General features: G+C 37.7%; 1 protein-coding gene across 3 annotated transcripts in view; it reads right to left on the bottom strand.

Moving 5' to 3' along the window:
* PCDH9 (protocadherin 9) overlaps positions 1–17,706 on the bottom strand; it is a 759,181-nt gene that overhangs the window by 294,790 nt on the left and 446,685 nt on the right. The window lies entirely within an intron of this gene.

Here is a 17,706-nt window from a genome sequence, read left to right as displayed (position 1 = left end):
ACAAAGCAATATCCAGTTCAATAGCCGCTATCTCAGCTTGGGATAAGTATGGAAGAATAGTCACATATTTGTGAATCTGCCAACACTCCAATGACAGCTTTCTCTCTTTCACCTTCCTTCTAACAGCTATCACTCAGTCACTCCACTGTCTGTCATCTGCAGGTGAGGAGTTTTACAAAATGAAAGGCAGTGGTCTGGCACAGGGCCACTCACACACTCTCACAAAAAGACCCCTAATCATAAGGGACTTTCACATCTCTCTGATCTGAGAGCAATTCAGGATAGATGCCAGAAGGAAGAAGAACAAAGAAACCAGCATTTAAAAATTCAGTCAGTGGGTTAATAATACTGCTGAGATGGCTTTTGCCAGATTAAACAGACATGCTCCTTTAGACCCTACATATTGCTCTGAAACTGATTCCTCAGGCATTGTCTGGAGTTTAACAAGGGTTGGGATACCAACAATCGAACTTTGAACTAATTCTTCAAGTTCCAGTGAAGGTGGCTGCAAAGACAGCTAGAATATTCAGGTCGTTCCAGGCCAAGGAGAGAGAGGGCAGTTTGATTTCTTTGCAGTTGTTGTCTTTAAAGGAGTTGGACGAAGCAATTTCAACACAACATCTTATTTCTAAAATTCTTTAAAGGATAGGTATTGGAGGTAGTGAATAGTGCCTACATTCAGCACAGCATTCTGACACTTTAAGAGAACACTACAGGAGCTGCAATACATTAGTGAAGCCTGACAGGGTAAAGATCTTCCTTCACTTGCCATTTTGGTTTGAAGTGACAAGAAAGCTACAGACAACATAGGATTTCAAGATGAGGGTTCTATCTGGTGCTTATATGAAGCATCAAATGTATGAAATCCTCTAAGTGATCTCAATAATACAAAACAGAACTGTGTACAGGCAGGAGAAAAAAAAAGATATTTAAAAATTCTTACAAGCATATTTTGGAAGTGGTTAGTGCTTTGGCTTCCTACATGCCGATGGTCACTTAAAAATGTTAAAAAAATAAATAAAAAATTAAAATCCTCTGAGGCACATTCAAATGTTAAAAGAGAGAATTTGCCTATCTATGTTCATTCAGATGAATACTCAGCAGGATCACTTTCTTGTGATGTTTCTAGCACTTGGGTTAATTTCATTACACTCAGTGAGATATTCATCATAAAGAAATATCAGGATATCAAAATGCAATGTAATACTTAATTTGAGTCCACTTATATGGGTGAATCAAATTGTCAACCTGGAAATTTGCTCTGAGTTATTAGTGAATATATTCACTCCTTCCAGGCCCTTATCAACTTCTATATAATCTAGGCTTTTTGAAAAATTTGGAGAAGAATTTCCCAGATGATAAACTGAATGAAGGCAATGCTGTGCTTGCTTTCTAAATCAGCAGACAGCTGGAGTGCCACTGCTGTAACCTAAGGATTTGACAGGCTACAGCAGAGTTAAAATTGACAAGAGCCTTTTGTCATATTTTCCTGCTGCTATTCAAAACCCTGAGCAGTAGGAGACTGTTGAGAAGGAGGTTAATTTTGCTCTGCAGCAGTTTTGACTACAGAAGACTGAAGAAAGTAAACAGTATAGGAGTCCTTCAATGCTGTAAATTGCAGCATGTGATTTGGGGGAGATAATTTAGCAATGCAGCTACACTTTCAACGAGATTTCATAAGGTCTTTAAATCTGTGGGGTTTTTAATTTCTTGATTTGTCTCAATATTTAACAGTAAAAACCCAGGAAAAGAAGCCTGAATGTAATTTTTAATGCATTATATTGTTCCACAATACAGTAAGAAGAAATATTTAAACTGCCATGGGGATACGAGCTAGATCTCTGCAGAGGATGCAAGACATATACACCGTGACTGGGGAAGTAGCAAGGAAGATGAGTTTAGAAATTAAAGCATAAAAGGATAAATGACTGAAACTTGACAGAAAGAGGAGGACTAGACTCAATGAAGCAGTCTGACACTTGCAGGCAGGAAAGAAGAATTAAATTAAAGGCAGCACAAAGACAGTGGATAAGACCAAGGCTGTATGACAAGCCAAGGACAAAATAAGAATAGGTATCAATTCCCATTTACCAGTGGAAGAAGTGGAAGGTGGTGAAAGGAAGCAGATGTTACAACGAATTCGGAGAAAAGCCTCTGTCTGGCATGTACGGTTGGAGTAGGAAATAGAAGGAAGAGACAAGGAGAAATCCATTGCAGAAAGCAACTAGCAGAAAACACTCCCTGAGAGTAATAGGAGAAAACTCTCCTGGGAATTAATAGAAATTTAGTAGTGAACTACTGCAGTGATCAGAAACAGATAATTTGTGACAAATGTACATACTAAAAGATATAGGTGAAAGGATTAAAATTTGTCCCCTGGAAAGGCTATATGATAAATCCCAATCTGAATTAGATTTTATCCTTGCCTTCACCATACAAAATGTGCATGTGGTGCTAGGGCAGTTGTTACACTTTCTAGAAATGACCAATTAGGCTGAAATAGGTTACTTTTTAAGCAAGTGAGGAGAAATGGATATTTGCCAAGGATGCCATGTTTAAGACATCATCCTTAAGATGGGATGAATCACTTCCTGTCAGTCCTACTTACTTTCCATTGACTAAACCCAATGTCTACATGACCTCATCTAAGTAATATGAAATGTTACTGAAGTCAGGTTTAGTTTCTGTTCTTGATTTCCTGAATGGTTAATTTAGGGGCTGAGAGTTGAGATCATGCATGCAATAGTGGCTTATGCTCCACTTCTTCAAAGCCACAAAGGGTACTAATATCCTTTTGATCCTGCTCTGAAGAATAAGCGTGCAAATATTTCCAGAGCATTGAGATACAGTAGTGATAAATGTCATCGCAAATTCCAGGAGAAAACTAATAGCTCTGCCTTGAAAACAGGATATTAACACTGCAACAAATAACATCAACATATAGTGAACAACAGGGAGGATATACTGAGGTTAGCTGAATAGAATCAAGATTCTCTGAAAATAATGATTGATATAAGATTAGGTAATTAAGGATTGTATTGTAATTCCTACATGCAGAGGGGCTGAACTGAATTTCCAGTAGCAGCACTGATACTGGTTTCTGAGTGGTAGATTCTGCAACTTTAAAATGACGATAAAATAGACCTTGTTCTCAGTAGATATATATTACAACAACTTGCAAACAGTAGGGAGAGAAGTCTTGCCAAAACATCCATGCAAGTACAAAATATAGTCCTGCTACAGGTAAAAAAGATCAAAGCAATTGGAAACAATATCTATGTTTTCTATACAACTTATTTCAATCATCTTTGCCAAGACCATTTCTTTTGGAAATATGGTTCTGCTTTCCCTGTTTGTTTTATTTATATCCCCTTTATCCTAGCCCAGAAATTTTGCTTCTCTTCTTTAAGAATTAAAACCACACACTGACATTACAAAGACATTCAAGTTTCTGTTTTGCACTCTGTTAAAGCCATCACTAAACCCCACTATTTTTGATTATACTTCCATTAAAACAAATGCACATTTGTCTGACTTTCCCTCACATTTTTTAATGCTCATTGTTTAGTTTCTATTTATAAGTCTCAGGGATTTTAGACTGAAATGTTTGCACAAAGGCACACTTGGCTCAATTTGTATGCTAGTCTAACTGGCAAGAAACAACAGTGTTCTGCACTGACTCCTCTCTTTGGAGAGAAAGCTGCTGTGAAAAGTGAACCTATGCACACAGTCATTGAGAAATCTAAAAGTGCTATCATTGGAAGCAACAATATGGCTTGCTTACTGAGGATTTGTTCTGAATGTGCTGTTTCAGAATTATTTACTAATTAAAAATGTTTTACCATGGTGAAACCCGTTGCAATTTGCCTCTTGTTTCCTAGGGTGCAGGAGCGTGAAATCATAGATGAATGAGCTGTAGCACCATAATTTGCTTCTGTCAGTTTAAATGAAAAGGTCTGAAATGAGCTGCTGAAATTCGTTCTCAACATTTTTACCCACCAGTAAATGCAATTTCACTTTTTGATAAACTGTAAAAGCATACCCACCTTTCACAAACTTCTAATCTTACACCAAACAGAAGAATTATTTGCTCTATATCCTATTCTATACCCTCCTTAGATGGAGAAATTGAGGGCATCAACTAACTGGCACCAAATTCCCAACATCCAGCATAGAGAAGGATATGTTGCTTGAATGCGGTAAAGACCGAAATTCACCTTGTGCACACAGAGAGTTCCTACTATCCCTCTGCTTCCTCCCACATAGTTAGCTGAGCCTGTTTTATTCTGATGTTTACTGTGCTGAAACAAATAGCAGCTAGAAAGAAATACTTCAGCTATTGGAGTGGAAAGAAAGAAAGGACAGTTGCTTGCAGTAACATATACATGTGACTGAAGAGGACTAGTATCACTCTTACTAATGGTAAAATAAAGTCATTCAGCTGTGAAATGACTCATAATTAGGATGACCTCATTCAAATCCCAGTTACAGTAAGATACTAGATAAGCAAATCAAAATCATCACTTCAGTTCTTTAAAGACAGATAGCATGAAGTATCCATCTGTTAAGAGATACCACCTGTTCTATCAACTCACTACATTGCCTCAAGTATTAAGCAGGAAAGTCAATTAAGTCAATCCATGTGCAAAAGGACCTTCATGAAGGTTGAGCAATTGTTCTCTGCTACCCGGTATCTCATCCCAGCAAGGGAAAAATAGGACAACTCCAGAACAACTTCATCTGTCCCCTGTCAGATTCTATCTCCAGCTCTTGATTAATAATATAGGAGGCACTAATAAATACAACACCGTGTATATAAAAAGAGGGTTGTCTTTTGTTATCAACACAAGGTCATTAAGTCTCTGAATCTAATGAAGTTTTTTGTTGTATTCCTCTGAGCAAAGGCTAAAAATTTTGTGCCTAAACCCACCATCACCTCGAAATGCTCGGTTATCAATATATGTTATTTCAGCCAAAACCTAATAATGTTACATGCATAACCTGTGATTACCAATCTATGCATCTTTATACAAAGTACACGTTTCAGTGTATAAAGAAGCTGTACTACATGATTCAGACTCTACCTCTCTAGCTGTAAATCAGTATCTTCATTCTGGTGAAACTGGTACCTTGCACTCAGCAATCATGAGAAGGAAATCTAATATGCTGTCTGAACAGAAAATGGCAAAGGGCTAGTAGTAAATGCAAAATCATGTTTATAGGGAAGCAAGAAATAATTCTTCAGGAAAACGCTGAGATTTATATTGCAACTGATTTACACTTATAGAATGCCTCAGTGAGCCTTCATTTTTACAACTTGAAGGTGGGATTGAATATTAAAGTCACACAGCCCCCAAAACAGTGAAGACACACTTAAGAGAAAATAATGATGATATAAGAAGTAAATCTTGACTACATATCTGTGAAGTGATTCTGTAGCCCGATGCCTACTAAACACAAAGAATGAGAAAAAACTCTCATCACCGGAAAACCTGTCAAGAAAATCACTCTTCCTAGAATCTAAGAAATAGCGTGCCAGGTTGAGTAACTTCTGCAAAATTGTGTCAAGACTCACTTACTGTATTGATGGTATTTGACTGGGGAAGGATGTGGTTCCCTCAGTTAGTGTGACATTGCTAGGGAAACCCTTAAAACTCCTGATTAATATTTAGTAGCGCTGAAAGCAAAAAGAGCTGGAGTCTGCCTTTTAATGATACTCATTCTCTGGCTTGCTTTTCTTTATATATAAGATTTCACTATCTGCACACTGGTGCACTTGAAAATACAAGTCAACATTTAGTTTTAATGTGAAGGTAAAAATATGATTTAGTCTGTTTCATCTATTTTATGTGCAATTTTATGGTGGTTTTTTTTTCACCCTTTTTGGATAGTGACAAATATTAATAATTATTAATTTGCCTAGGAAGAAAAATAAGCAAAAAGACACCAAAATGCACAGATCCCCAAAGATTCCCCAAACCCCCACCTTTCATCGTAATATCATTCTTTCAGCATAATATTTGTAACAGACCCGTATGATTAAAAGGATAACAATTTTATGCCATACAGGCCAATTTCACTTTACTGTTTCAATTATCAATTTCTAATATAGCCAGAAGGTGCATTAGCACGGCTAGACAGACTTCAACAGAGTCACAATGAAATCACAAACAATGCAAGGCCCTCATCTTCACTGAGACTGGAAAAGAGGTGGATCAACAAAAGCAGTCTAAAGGTCTGGTTAGGCACAGAATAACTTTCTGTAGAATAAGTGTATTTTATCCAAGCATACGTAGTTGAAATCTATCAAAATCCCAGATTTGCCAGATGATAATTTCTTCCATGAAGATGCTTTTACTTTTTAATTTTCTTTCTGAGAATAAGTGATTTACAGTCTTTCAGTAAATAGGGGAGTTCAGGGACAGTTGGAGTTCCTGGAAAATATTTACCTGTGTTTGAAAATATAAATGTGTATGGATTTATTTTTTTTTTATCCTTAAACAGCTTTGTTTTGGCTAGAACAACATTCTTTTTGTTATCTCTCATTCTTAATAAACTTATAATCTTCATCTGAAGATTTCTGTGCATTTAGAAGTTGTGTATGCATGTAGGAACTGACTAATGGGGAAAGGTTAGTTGCATTTTATTTTGCAATCTGATTTCCTTACTTTTACTGTGTCACTTCAACTAATGATATTTAAAGTTTCCTTTCTTTAGATCTTTATAACCAGGTATAGCTTAAATTTTAAGGACTTTTTTTTCCTGTCTGATATATTTAAAAAGACATTTCACAGTTATATCTGCACAACTAAAATCCCTATCCATCTTTTTATCTTATTCCTTGACTGTAGCAATATCTCTTTCTCACATTTACAAAATGCAGTACTGCTCTATTCATTACCATTCAGAACATTATCACAATGAACATATACCTGCATTTTCCTACATATGTTTTAATGACAATACATAAAAATGTGAGTTAAAAGGAGGAGAAAAAGAACTATCCATAAAATTCTTTTCCTATAAATATAGGTCTGTTGGTCTTCATAAGGTATTAGGCCCCTCTCACTGCACAAGGGCTGCAAAGATAGCCATATCACAAGACCTACCTGCTGAGCAAATCTTCAAAGCAAGAACAAAAGCAGTCTGGCTGGTCAGTAAAGGAGGGGGCTTGGGGAAAAGGATGACAATACCTAGAGTGAAATGTGATGCTGATGCCTTTGTACACATTTCAGGAGCTAGATCTGGTTTGCAGTTACTGTTATTTTGCATCTACACAGACAGTGGTAGCAGTTGTTTCCCTGTCTGGAAAACATACACAGAAAGAAGGCATTTCCACAAAAGCAAAATTATTCCACCTCCAAGGCATTTTCTAATCAGCTTCTATTCCACAATAGTTTTTCAACAAACTTCAGTGGAGCCTCCAGTTCCAGCCTGCTGTGTTGAAACATACTGCTCAAACTGCCATCAAGGACATGCAATCCTTTTCTCCAGCAACATTTTTCACTTCTACATACTGGATGCAGGATATCATGGAAATGGGTTCAGACCCTTTTGGATATCTGTTCTTCCATTGTGGTTTCTAGAAATTCCCCAAATAAGGGGCCATAAATGACTCATTCCATTCTTTGAGATTCAATGTGTACAGAGATAACCCAAAACTTGAAAAGGATGTCCTCCATGGAGACAGTTCTTGTTCCTGAGGAGAACAACTCGGAGCTTTTCACTGAGGTGAGGCACACTCTCAAATGTCCTGTTTAGCGTACTTCTTTCAAATATGTGTTTACTTTCCAACAGTTTTCTTTTTTTTTCTTTTTTTTTTTTTTTTCACAAAACATGCTGGCTATAACATGAGGTGCAGCTATTTCAGATTTCTTCACTCCTGCTCTTCTCTGGCATACATTGTCAGGGTGAGTCTCCTTACAGTACTGGGATGCTCATAGTCAGCCTTGTTCTCAGGCTGCAGCCAAGCAGAAGGTTTAGTTCAGCATTTATAACAGTGATCTGTGACACTGGCACTAGCTTTATCATATTTCAGGAGCATACATATAGTTTCATATGGTTTAAGGTGAAAGGGGCCTATTTGATCATCTGCTCTGAACTCTCATATATCATAAACCATTAAGCTTTACCCACAAGCTCTTAAATTAAGCCCAAAGACTTTAGTTAGCAGTCTAGTTCTCAGAAGACTAAGCTTTTTTGCCAAAGGCAGACAGAAATGTGAAAACAGATGCTACCAATCCAAACTCCTCTGCAAGGGCAGACAATTGATTAAGTGAGATAAGTGATTTATACACACCTTCTCTGGTGTTAAAAAGGTATTTACTGTAATGCCTAAAAATGTTTTATGCCACTCTGGTTGCTGACTTCAGAAAAGGTGCTTTCCCTTTGTTTGCCCCAGGTTCTAATTTCTGAAACAGTTGCAATTAAAGTTTTCTTTCTAAAAGCTTATTATTACATTTTTCATGAGATACACTTATTAGGTACTTAAATAAACCTCTTGTCATTCTTTTAGTAATGCTTGGATTGGAAAAGTATGAGTAGCACAGTCCTTCAGTTTGCTACTCTATTTCTTAATTCAAATCCTTTCCTAGCTTCCACAGGCAGCAAGTGCACAATTTTCTGGTTCTGCACCTTGACTTTCCTGTTTGCTAATGTCGCAGTTCACTAATAACTGCCACCAGAAATGAGATGGTCCATTCGTTCAGTATAAATTAAAACCTCATAGGAAGGGGAAAAAAATACAGGTAGAGGATTGTTATAAGGATTCCTGAGTTATGATAGGAGGAATTCAAGGTTAGCAGCTCAATTTCACCTTCTGGTAATTCACGCTGAGGAAAAAAAAAGACGGCACAAACTGGAAGTGCTGTTCTGCACACACCTTACTTAAAAATTGCCAGTCTAATTACCTCTACAACATTTTAAAATGTGTATTAAACACTTACAATATTTTGAGAAAAATTATGGAAACATTTTCTACCGGAACAGTGAATCAGCTCACAGAGTGTTGTGATTTTGCTGAAATTTGGTTTCAAAGAAGCAAAAAGCTGATGATGTCAACTGTCTTTAATCCTTTCTTCTGAAATTACTATTCATAGAATTGAAAGATATCTACTAGGTTAGCAAATCCAAACCCATGCTGTCACAGGCAGCCATGAAATGCCATCCTGTTCTATTTTCTATTTATATTATTCTGTGCATTACAGTACAATACAGAATTTAAATGAAAATGATTAATTTGGAATTATTTTTTTTTAAATCCTGTCATATGAATTTTCAGATTTAGTTCCGATTCAGAAGGAAGACACATTTCAAAAGCTTGAGATCACTCATGAAAAAGATTTTTTAAAGGCCTTCAGAAAGCTCTAATAAAAAAATGCTTCTTATAAATGGCAGCCACCCTATAACATTTTTTCACTGCTCAAAAAATTCTTTCAAATAAATCTGACAGGAGACAACAAACAAGAGAAAGAACTGGCAGCAAATGCTAAGTGCAGTTCCCACTGTTCATGAGAGAAGAGAGACCAGTAGAGAAAAAGTCTGTAAGTCTGTCATGAGCACTGCAATAAAAGCACAAAAGTGAACTCAGCAGGGTATGCTAGCATCTCCATTCGCACCTAGTTTCCATACAGAAATCCCTGTACACAGAAGTTAGAACACACTCTATTCTCTGTGTCCACGATGTGCATCTAAGAGTTTCTGCATGCCACACATTTTAGACTACATGATGTTTTTTTATGCTAAACTGTAACTCCACCATACAGGTCTGTGAAAAAAATTAATTGAATTTATTATCAACCAAAACGCCTTATAAGCCACAGAAAGAGTCATGTTTACTGGATGCTAGCCATTCTAAGATGTGAAGCACTCACATCTGGAGGAGACATGCAGTATTGTTCTCTTTCCCCCTTTTCTCCTTTTTCTGTCTTCATTTTATACTTCTACTTTTATCTTCATGCAACATTGCTGAGGAAAGTGTTGCAAAACTAATGAGTAATGAATAAAGGAGAAAGTGAGCAGGTATAAAATCTGTTTTGCTTGTTGGTGCATGGCAATACTGTGTATGAATAAAATGTTTTATGCCTTTTTTTCTTTGCAATGAATTCAGAATTCTAGCATGTAATGTAATGTAATGTAATGTAATTCCTGAAAATAAAAAATAAAAAAAAATTACTAGAACACATAGAAAGAGGTTGGGTGATTTTGCTTTTGAATCAGATTCAAGCTCTATCATGAAAACAGCAGTAACGATCCAATTGTTTGATACAGAAGTCAAACAGAGAAATTACTATATGCCCCTATGTTTACCAAGTCAAACTCTTGTGGGCTACACAAATGTGCTCAAATTCTGAGGTTCCTGGGTATCAAAGATACAAATTATATACACCATGAGGTATTTTTTGTGTCAGTGTTAAACTAACACACCTAAATCTATTTTGCTTCCCAAGCTAGTTTGCAATAAGTAACTTTGTCTTCAATTATATATTCAGACGGGAATCTCATTTTGCATTTTATTCATCAACAGAAGAGATAAAAGCAGTTAGAAAATACTTGATAGCAGAGTTTTATTGCAATAGTAAATCATACATCTGCTATAAAAGTTGAGGGAAGCATTATGTGAGGTTGTGTTACAGTCCAGGATTTTATAGCCTTAAAAAAAATAAAAAATAAAAAAATCAGCAATAAATTTGAATAAGGCTGAGGAGGAAAGCAGCTGAAGATGCAAAAGAGAAGTGACAACTTTTTACTGTACCTCTATTTATCGTTTATCTGTCATTTTTACCTCCACATCTTCAGATCAGAAATCTTTTTTGCATAGATAAAATGTCAGTGACAACTTTCTATTTTAACATCTTAGGCTGTCAATGACACTTTGTCTTAATAACTTCCAAAGAATTTCTAAGTATTCTGTTTCTTATTTGGTAAAGAAATGAGAAACACAGAAGGGGGAAATGTTTGAAGATTAAATATTCTACCTTGGGTTCCTTTTTTAGCAAATTAAAATACACACAGGTTAAAAGAATAAACAACAGCTCAGAGGTAATTGTTCTAAATAATATAAATCAATATAGGTTACTTCAATTGCAACATTTACATATAAAAATAGAACTGATAGCTTGCATGCATCCATGTTTTAGCTGGATCAAATTCCACTACTTATTATTATCTAAAATAAAGATACTAAAATTTGAGAATACAAGATACTGGCTTCTTGTTTTGTTCTTCAGGGGGTGGAAAGTTGCAACACCTTTCAGATACTGTTAGTAAATCACTTCAAAATCTAATCCTGAGCAAAACTATAGGCATAATCCTCTCCTTAAGAGTTCCAGGGGCTGTAATGCTAGCAGCAAATTTAATAAAGGATTTAGATACCTTTGTAGCTAAGGGTCAGCCAGTGGTTTTTGGTGTTGTTTTTTTCTAAATTCCTAATTTCACAGGTTTATAATTTACAAATCCTTGTGTGCTTAAGATATTCACACAAATACAGCTGTGAGTGTTTCTAGAGGAACAGAAAATTCATGCCATAATATAAAACCTTTCCTTAACACTTTCCTCTGACTCAGGTTAATTCTGAAACTAAATTTCAAAAAGCTACTGCAACAAATGTAAGTATTATATTTTTTTTTAAATTATTAAAGCAAGATGAATTTACAATCATTTTAAATACTAGTGAAGACAGATTATCTTTTTATTTCTCAGCTTTATTTGGGGGAAAAATTTTCCCATTACTTGTGCAAGGAAAAAATCCCAGTTTTGTAAATATTTGCAAACATCTTCGTTGTACATCTTCTATATAGACTTCTATATACAAACATATCCTGTTACTGTTTCTCCTGTAACAGTTGTGAAACATAAATAAATAAAAAAGCCATTCTCTGTGGATAGAATTTTGTGTAGCTTTCTAGTAGGTTTAACATTCTAAACCTTTTGTGGGCTACATTTGTGATCATTCTAACTACCACTGAAGACAGATTATTTGTCTTTTTATCCTTCTTTGGGGGAAAAAATTCCCATTACTTGTGCACAGAAAAATCCCAGTTTTGTAAATATTTGCAAACATCTTCACTGTACATCTAAGACTTCTATATACAAGCATATCCTGTTACTGTTTCTCCAGTAACAATTGTGAAATATAAATAAATTAAAATCCATTCTCTGTGGATAGAATTTTGTGTAGCTTTCTAGAAGGCTTAACATTCTGAACCTTTTGTGGGCTACAGCTAGAGACAAATTCACCTTATAATACATAGAATATAGAATACATAGAATACATAGAATAAACCAGGTTGGAAGAGACCTTCAAGATCATCGCGTCCAACCCATCAACCAATCCAACACCGCCCAAGCAACTAACCCACGGCACCAAGCACCCCATCAAGTCTTCTCCTAAAAACCTCCAGTGATGGTGACTCCACCACCTCCCCAGGCAGCCCATTCCAATGTGCAATCACTCTTTCTGTATAGAACTTTTTTCTAACATCCAGCCTGAACCTCCCCTGACGCAGCCTGAGACTGTGTCCTCTTGTTCTGGTACTGCTTGCCTGGGAGAAGAGATCAACATCCGTCTGTCTACAACCTCCCTTCAGGTAGTTGTAGAGAGTAATAAGGTCACCCCTGAGTCTCCTCTTCTCCAGGCTAAGCAACCCCAGCTCCCTCAGCCTCTCCTCGTAGGGCTTGTGTTCCAAACCCCTCACCAACTTTGTTGCTCTTCTCTGGACTCGTTCCAGCAAGTCAACATCCTTCCTAAACTGAGGGGCCCAGAACTGGACACAGTACTCGAGGTGCGGCCTAACCAGTGCAGTGTACAGGGGCAGAATGACCTCCCTGTAAGAGATAAGATAAGAATCATAGTATCATAGTATCAGTCAGGGTTGGAAGGGACCACAAGGATCATCTAGTTCCAACCCCCCTCCAGGGGCAGGGACACCACACACTAGATCAGGCTGGTCAGAGCCTCATCCAGCCTGGTTTAAACACCTCCAGGAACGGCACCCCAACCACCTCCTGGACAATCCATTCCAGGGCTTCACCACACTCAAGGTGAAGAACTTCCTCCTCACGTCCAGCCTGAATCTCCCCACCTCCAGCTTCATTCCATTCCCCCTAGTCCTATCATTACCTGAGATCCTGAGAAGTCCCTCCCCAGCCTTCTTGTAGGCCCCCTTCAGATACTGAAAGGCCACAATTAGGTCACTTCTGAGCCTTCTCTTCTCCAGAGTGAACAGCCCCAACTCTTTCAGTCTGTCCTCATAGGAGAGGTGCTCCAGCCCTCTGATCATCCTCGTGGCTCCTCTCTGGACACGTTCCAGCATGTCCATATCCCTCTTGTAATAGGGGCTCCAGAACTGGATGCAGTACTCCAGGTGGGGTCTCACCAGAGCTGAGTAGAGGGGGAGAATCACCTCCCTTGACCTGCTGGCCACACTTCTCTTGATGCAGCCCAGGATCTGACTGGTTTTCTGGGCTGCAAGTGCACATTGAGAGCTCATGTTGAGCTTCTCGTCCACCAGAAGGTTATATTTTAAGACCTTGATTAGGAAATCAAATTAGAAATGGTCCAAACTGAAAGTGATAAAAAATTAAATCTTTTCATCTTTATGAATTTGAAAATATTGAATGCAAATTGCATATGAGTTATTTGAGGCAATTTTAAACTTGCATAAATACTACATGATGTGTTCATGAAATGCAAGCACTTTGTGTGCTAAACAAAATTCCAGCCTGCACCTGTTATCTTAACAGGTTTAGCAGGTGTTTCATTGATATAACTGTAACACCAGTATCAGGAATAATTCAGGTAAGTTGTTCAAGGATAATACAAAAATTTTTCCCTAAAATACACTTGACAAAATACCTCAGTTTTGCAGTGAATATATCTGTGGTTGTGGTCTGTCTGTTTACATGTCTTTATAAGCATGTAGATGGTCAAGCAGATAGGTACGCCACAATCCAGAAATGTGCACAAAGGTTGTATATTATACAAAATATTCAGAAAGATCTTTGTGTCTTATTATCAAGGGAAGGTACTGAAGAATAGAGTAGGTTGGAAAAGACCTTTGAGATCATCATGTCCAACCTATCATCCAACACCACCTAATCAACTAAACCATGCAAACAAGCACCCCATCAAGTCTCTTCCTAAACACCTCCAGTAATGGTGACCCCACCACCTCCCTGGGCAGCACATTCCAATGGCCGGTAACTCTTTCTGGAAAGAACTTCTTCCGAACCTCCAGCCTGAACCTCCCCTGGTGCAGCTTGTTCTGGTGCTGGTTGCCTGGGAGAAGAGACTCACCCCCTCCTGGCTACAACCTCCCTTCAGGTAGTTGGAGAGAGCAATAGGGTCTCCCCTGAGCCTCCTCTTCTCCAGGCTAAGCAACCCCAGCTCCCTCAGCCTCTCCTCATAGGGCTTGCGCTCCAAACCCCTCCCCAGCTTTGTTGCCCTTCTCTGGACACGTTCCAGCAACTCAGCATCTTTCCTAAACTGAGGGGCCCAAAACTGGACACAGTACTCAAGGTGTGGCCTAACCAGTGCTGAGTACAGGGGCACAATGACCTCCCTGTTCCTGCTGGCCACACTATTTCTGATGCAGGCCAGGATGGAATTGTCCTTCTTGGCCACCTGTACACACTGCTGGCTCATGTTCAGCTTACTATCGACCAGTACCCCCAGGTCCCTTTCTGCCTGGCTGCTTTCCAGCCACTCTGACCCCAGCCTGTAGCACAGCATGGGGTTTTTGAAGCCAATGTGTAGAACTCGGCATTTAGATGTGTTAAATCTCATGCTTTTGGACTCTGCCCATCTGTCCAGCCTGTCAAGGTCCCTCTGGAGAGCTCTCCTTGCCTCTAACAGATCAACAGATGCCCCCAGCTAGGTGTCATCTGCAAATGTACTGATGATGGACTCAATGCCCTCATCCAGATCATCGGATGAAACGGCAGGTTTAGATTCTGTACAAAGGCCAGTGGGGTGAGGTGGTGTTTCTTTACAGATCCACAGAACACTGCCAAAATAACACTATACACTAGCCAAATCTTTTCTGTCGATTTTTTTCTTTTCACAGAATCACAGAATGTTAGGGATTGGCAGGGACCTCCAGAGATCGTTAAGTCCAACCCCCTGCCAAAGCAGGATCACCTAGGGGCAGGCCAGACAGGAAAGTGTCCAGGCTGGCTTTGAAAGTCTCCAGAGAAGGACTTTGTTTTAAAGTAGGCAAACCAACAGCAGCTTACAAAATGAGAAACTGAATAAAATGTAAAATGGTGAACACAAAAATCTGTAACATGACATAGCATTCAATCAGTTAGTCTAAAGCCTCACTCCCTGCCCCTTGCTTATGTATTACATAATTTCCTACTATAAAACCTAAATCTCACTATCACGTTTGTCAACTTAGGAAATAAAATGGTTTGTCTGAATAGTGGAGGTTCCTAAAATAAACTTGAGAGATATTATTGTGTTATTAAAATGAAAGGAAGAGAAGAAAACAAACAAAAAAAAAAGAAACAACAAACATCTTTCTTTCGGGTTCTCTTGTGGTTTTTGGTGGTGGTTGTTTTTTTTCAGCCAAGTAGTAACTGTTTGTCTAAGTCTAGTGAGAAGAGATCAATCAGAGCAATCTTCAGTCAAGAATCCTTAACATTTTTCAGACTTCTTTTCTTTTTTCTTTTCTTTTCTTTTCTTTTCTTTTCTTTTCTTTTCTTTTCTTTTCTTTTCTTTTCTTTTCTTTTCTTTTCTTTTCTTTTCTTTTCTTTTCTTTTCTTTTCTTTTCTTTTCCTTTCTTTTCCTTTCTTTTCTTTTTTTCAGTATAGAAATTGATGAATATTTTGTGAAGAAAAATATTGCTATAGCCAAATGTCACTCTTCCTAGGAAGAATCACACTGCATGAGGGCTTCTTCCCATTCTTATAGAATCACAGAATCAACCAGGTTGGAAGAGACCTCCAAGATCATCAAGTCCAACCTATCACCCAAACCTAACTAATCAACTAGACCATGGCTCATGAGAGACAAAATTTCATACATTTTACCAGTGGCAGTTAAACGATGTGAAACTTTTGGAGCTGTATACATTTGAACTAGCAACAGTTATTACATAGAATACATAGAATAAACCAGGTTGGAAGAGACCTTCAAGATCATCAAGTCCAACCCATCAGCCAATCCAACACCACCTAAACAACTAACCCATAGCACCAAGCACCCCATCAAGTCTTCTGAAAACCTCCAATGATGGCGACTCCACCACCTCCCCAGGCAGCCCATTCCAATGGGCAATCACTCTCTCTGCCGTGGGTTAGTTGTTTGGGTGGTGTTGGATTGGTTGATGGGTTGGACGCGATGATCTTGAAGGTCTCTTCCAACCTGGTTTATTCTATGTATTCTATGTATATTTTTCAGCTTCATCAGACAGCTGTACGGTGCTTAATTTTTCAGACAGCTAAATCTATTAAAGACTAGTCCTCTGACAACAGAGTTCTAGGTGTGCATCCACATGACATAATTTTATTGATAGCTGTATTATTTCTGTGATGAGTATTAAAAAAAAAAAATCAAATTAACTAATAGAGACTAAAAAGTGAAAATAACTGGTTTTCATTGAAGTTACATTTACGAGTTTGACATCTCACCAAGCCAGTGTTTCAAAGGGCTGGAAAATGTCAAGAATAAGATTTTTTTCAAGCCTGGGGAAAAAAAAACAACAAACAAACAAGGGAAAAAAAAAGAAAAGAAAAAAAAAAAAGAAGTTTGCAAGATGTCAGTCTTCTGGTTTTAATAGCATATCCTGAATTTTCTGAATTAATTTATTCAATTTTGTGACCACCTGTCTACTGTTGTTGTCAGAACTGATTCAGGTTGTCTGAGTAATCAGAAGTCTGAGCTGTGACACTGGGAAGGTTAACTCTTTCACACGACTAAGGACACATGTGTGCATAATTCTTCTAAAAAGCTGACTTCTGTATTAAAAGAAGAGGGGAAAAACACCCAAACAACCGAAAGACAAGGGTAGCATGGTAATACAAGTCTCTAGCCTTCTTTCAGTGAACTTGGTAGCAGGTTTAACTACAGCACTGCTCTGTAAGGTACTAAAGTAATTTTTTCTTTCAGATGAACTCTTTGATGATACTCAGACGCATCTGTTAAGGTTTAGGGAATGTGCTGAATTTCAAGAATCAGATGTTTAAAGTGAAATCAGACATCTATGATAACTTATCCTCAAGCTTTTATTCAGAGGCAAAAGTAGTTAAAGAGGGATCTCTACAGAAAAGTGTATCTGTTTTATCTCCTCTGACCACAGAAAGATGATTCTTACAAGGCGTGGGACTTAAATTTTAGGGTAAGGTAGAATAACTCTTTTTTTCCTAAGAAGCAAAATCACCTTTCTCACTTTTCCAAGTTAATTAGTGGTTGAGGACAGGAAGCAGTGGTGTCAGCAGTGAAAAACATATCTGATGCTTTATATTAAAATATCACTGAAATCAGATGTATATAATTCTACATTCTCTTAACATTAATTTGAATTGAAATGACATTTTCAACACCTGGTGTTTTTATATTGAAACATTACATGTAAAGCTGTAGTGTCCATATAGTGTACTTAATTAAGATAATAACTCTTCTGACATGCGTATAAAAATAGAAAATGCTTACTTATCTCACAAAAAAATATTTGAGGATTGATGTTTTCAACCCTCCCTGAAAAG

This window comes from Dryobates pubescens, chromosome 7 (genome assembly GCF_014839835.1).
Source record: "Dryobates pubescens isolate bDryPub1 chromosome 7, bDryPub1.pri, whole genome shotgun sequence".
In the NCBI taxonomy this organism is placed as follows: domain Eukaryota; kingdom Metazoa; phylum Chordata; class Aves; order Piciformes; family Picidae; genus Dryobates; species Dryobates pubescens.
The sequence above is the reverse complement of the archived record's forward strand: the minus strand, read 5'-3'. Positions and strand labels throughout refer to the sequence as shown.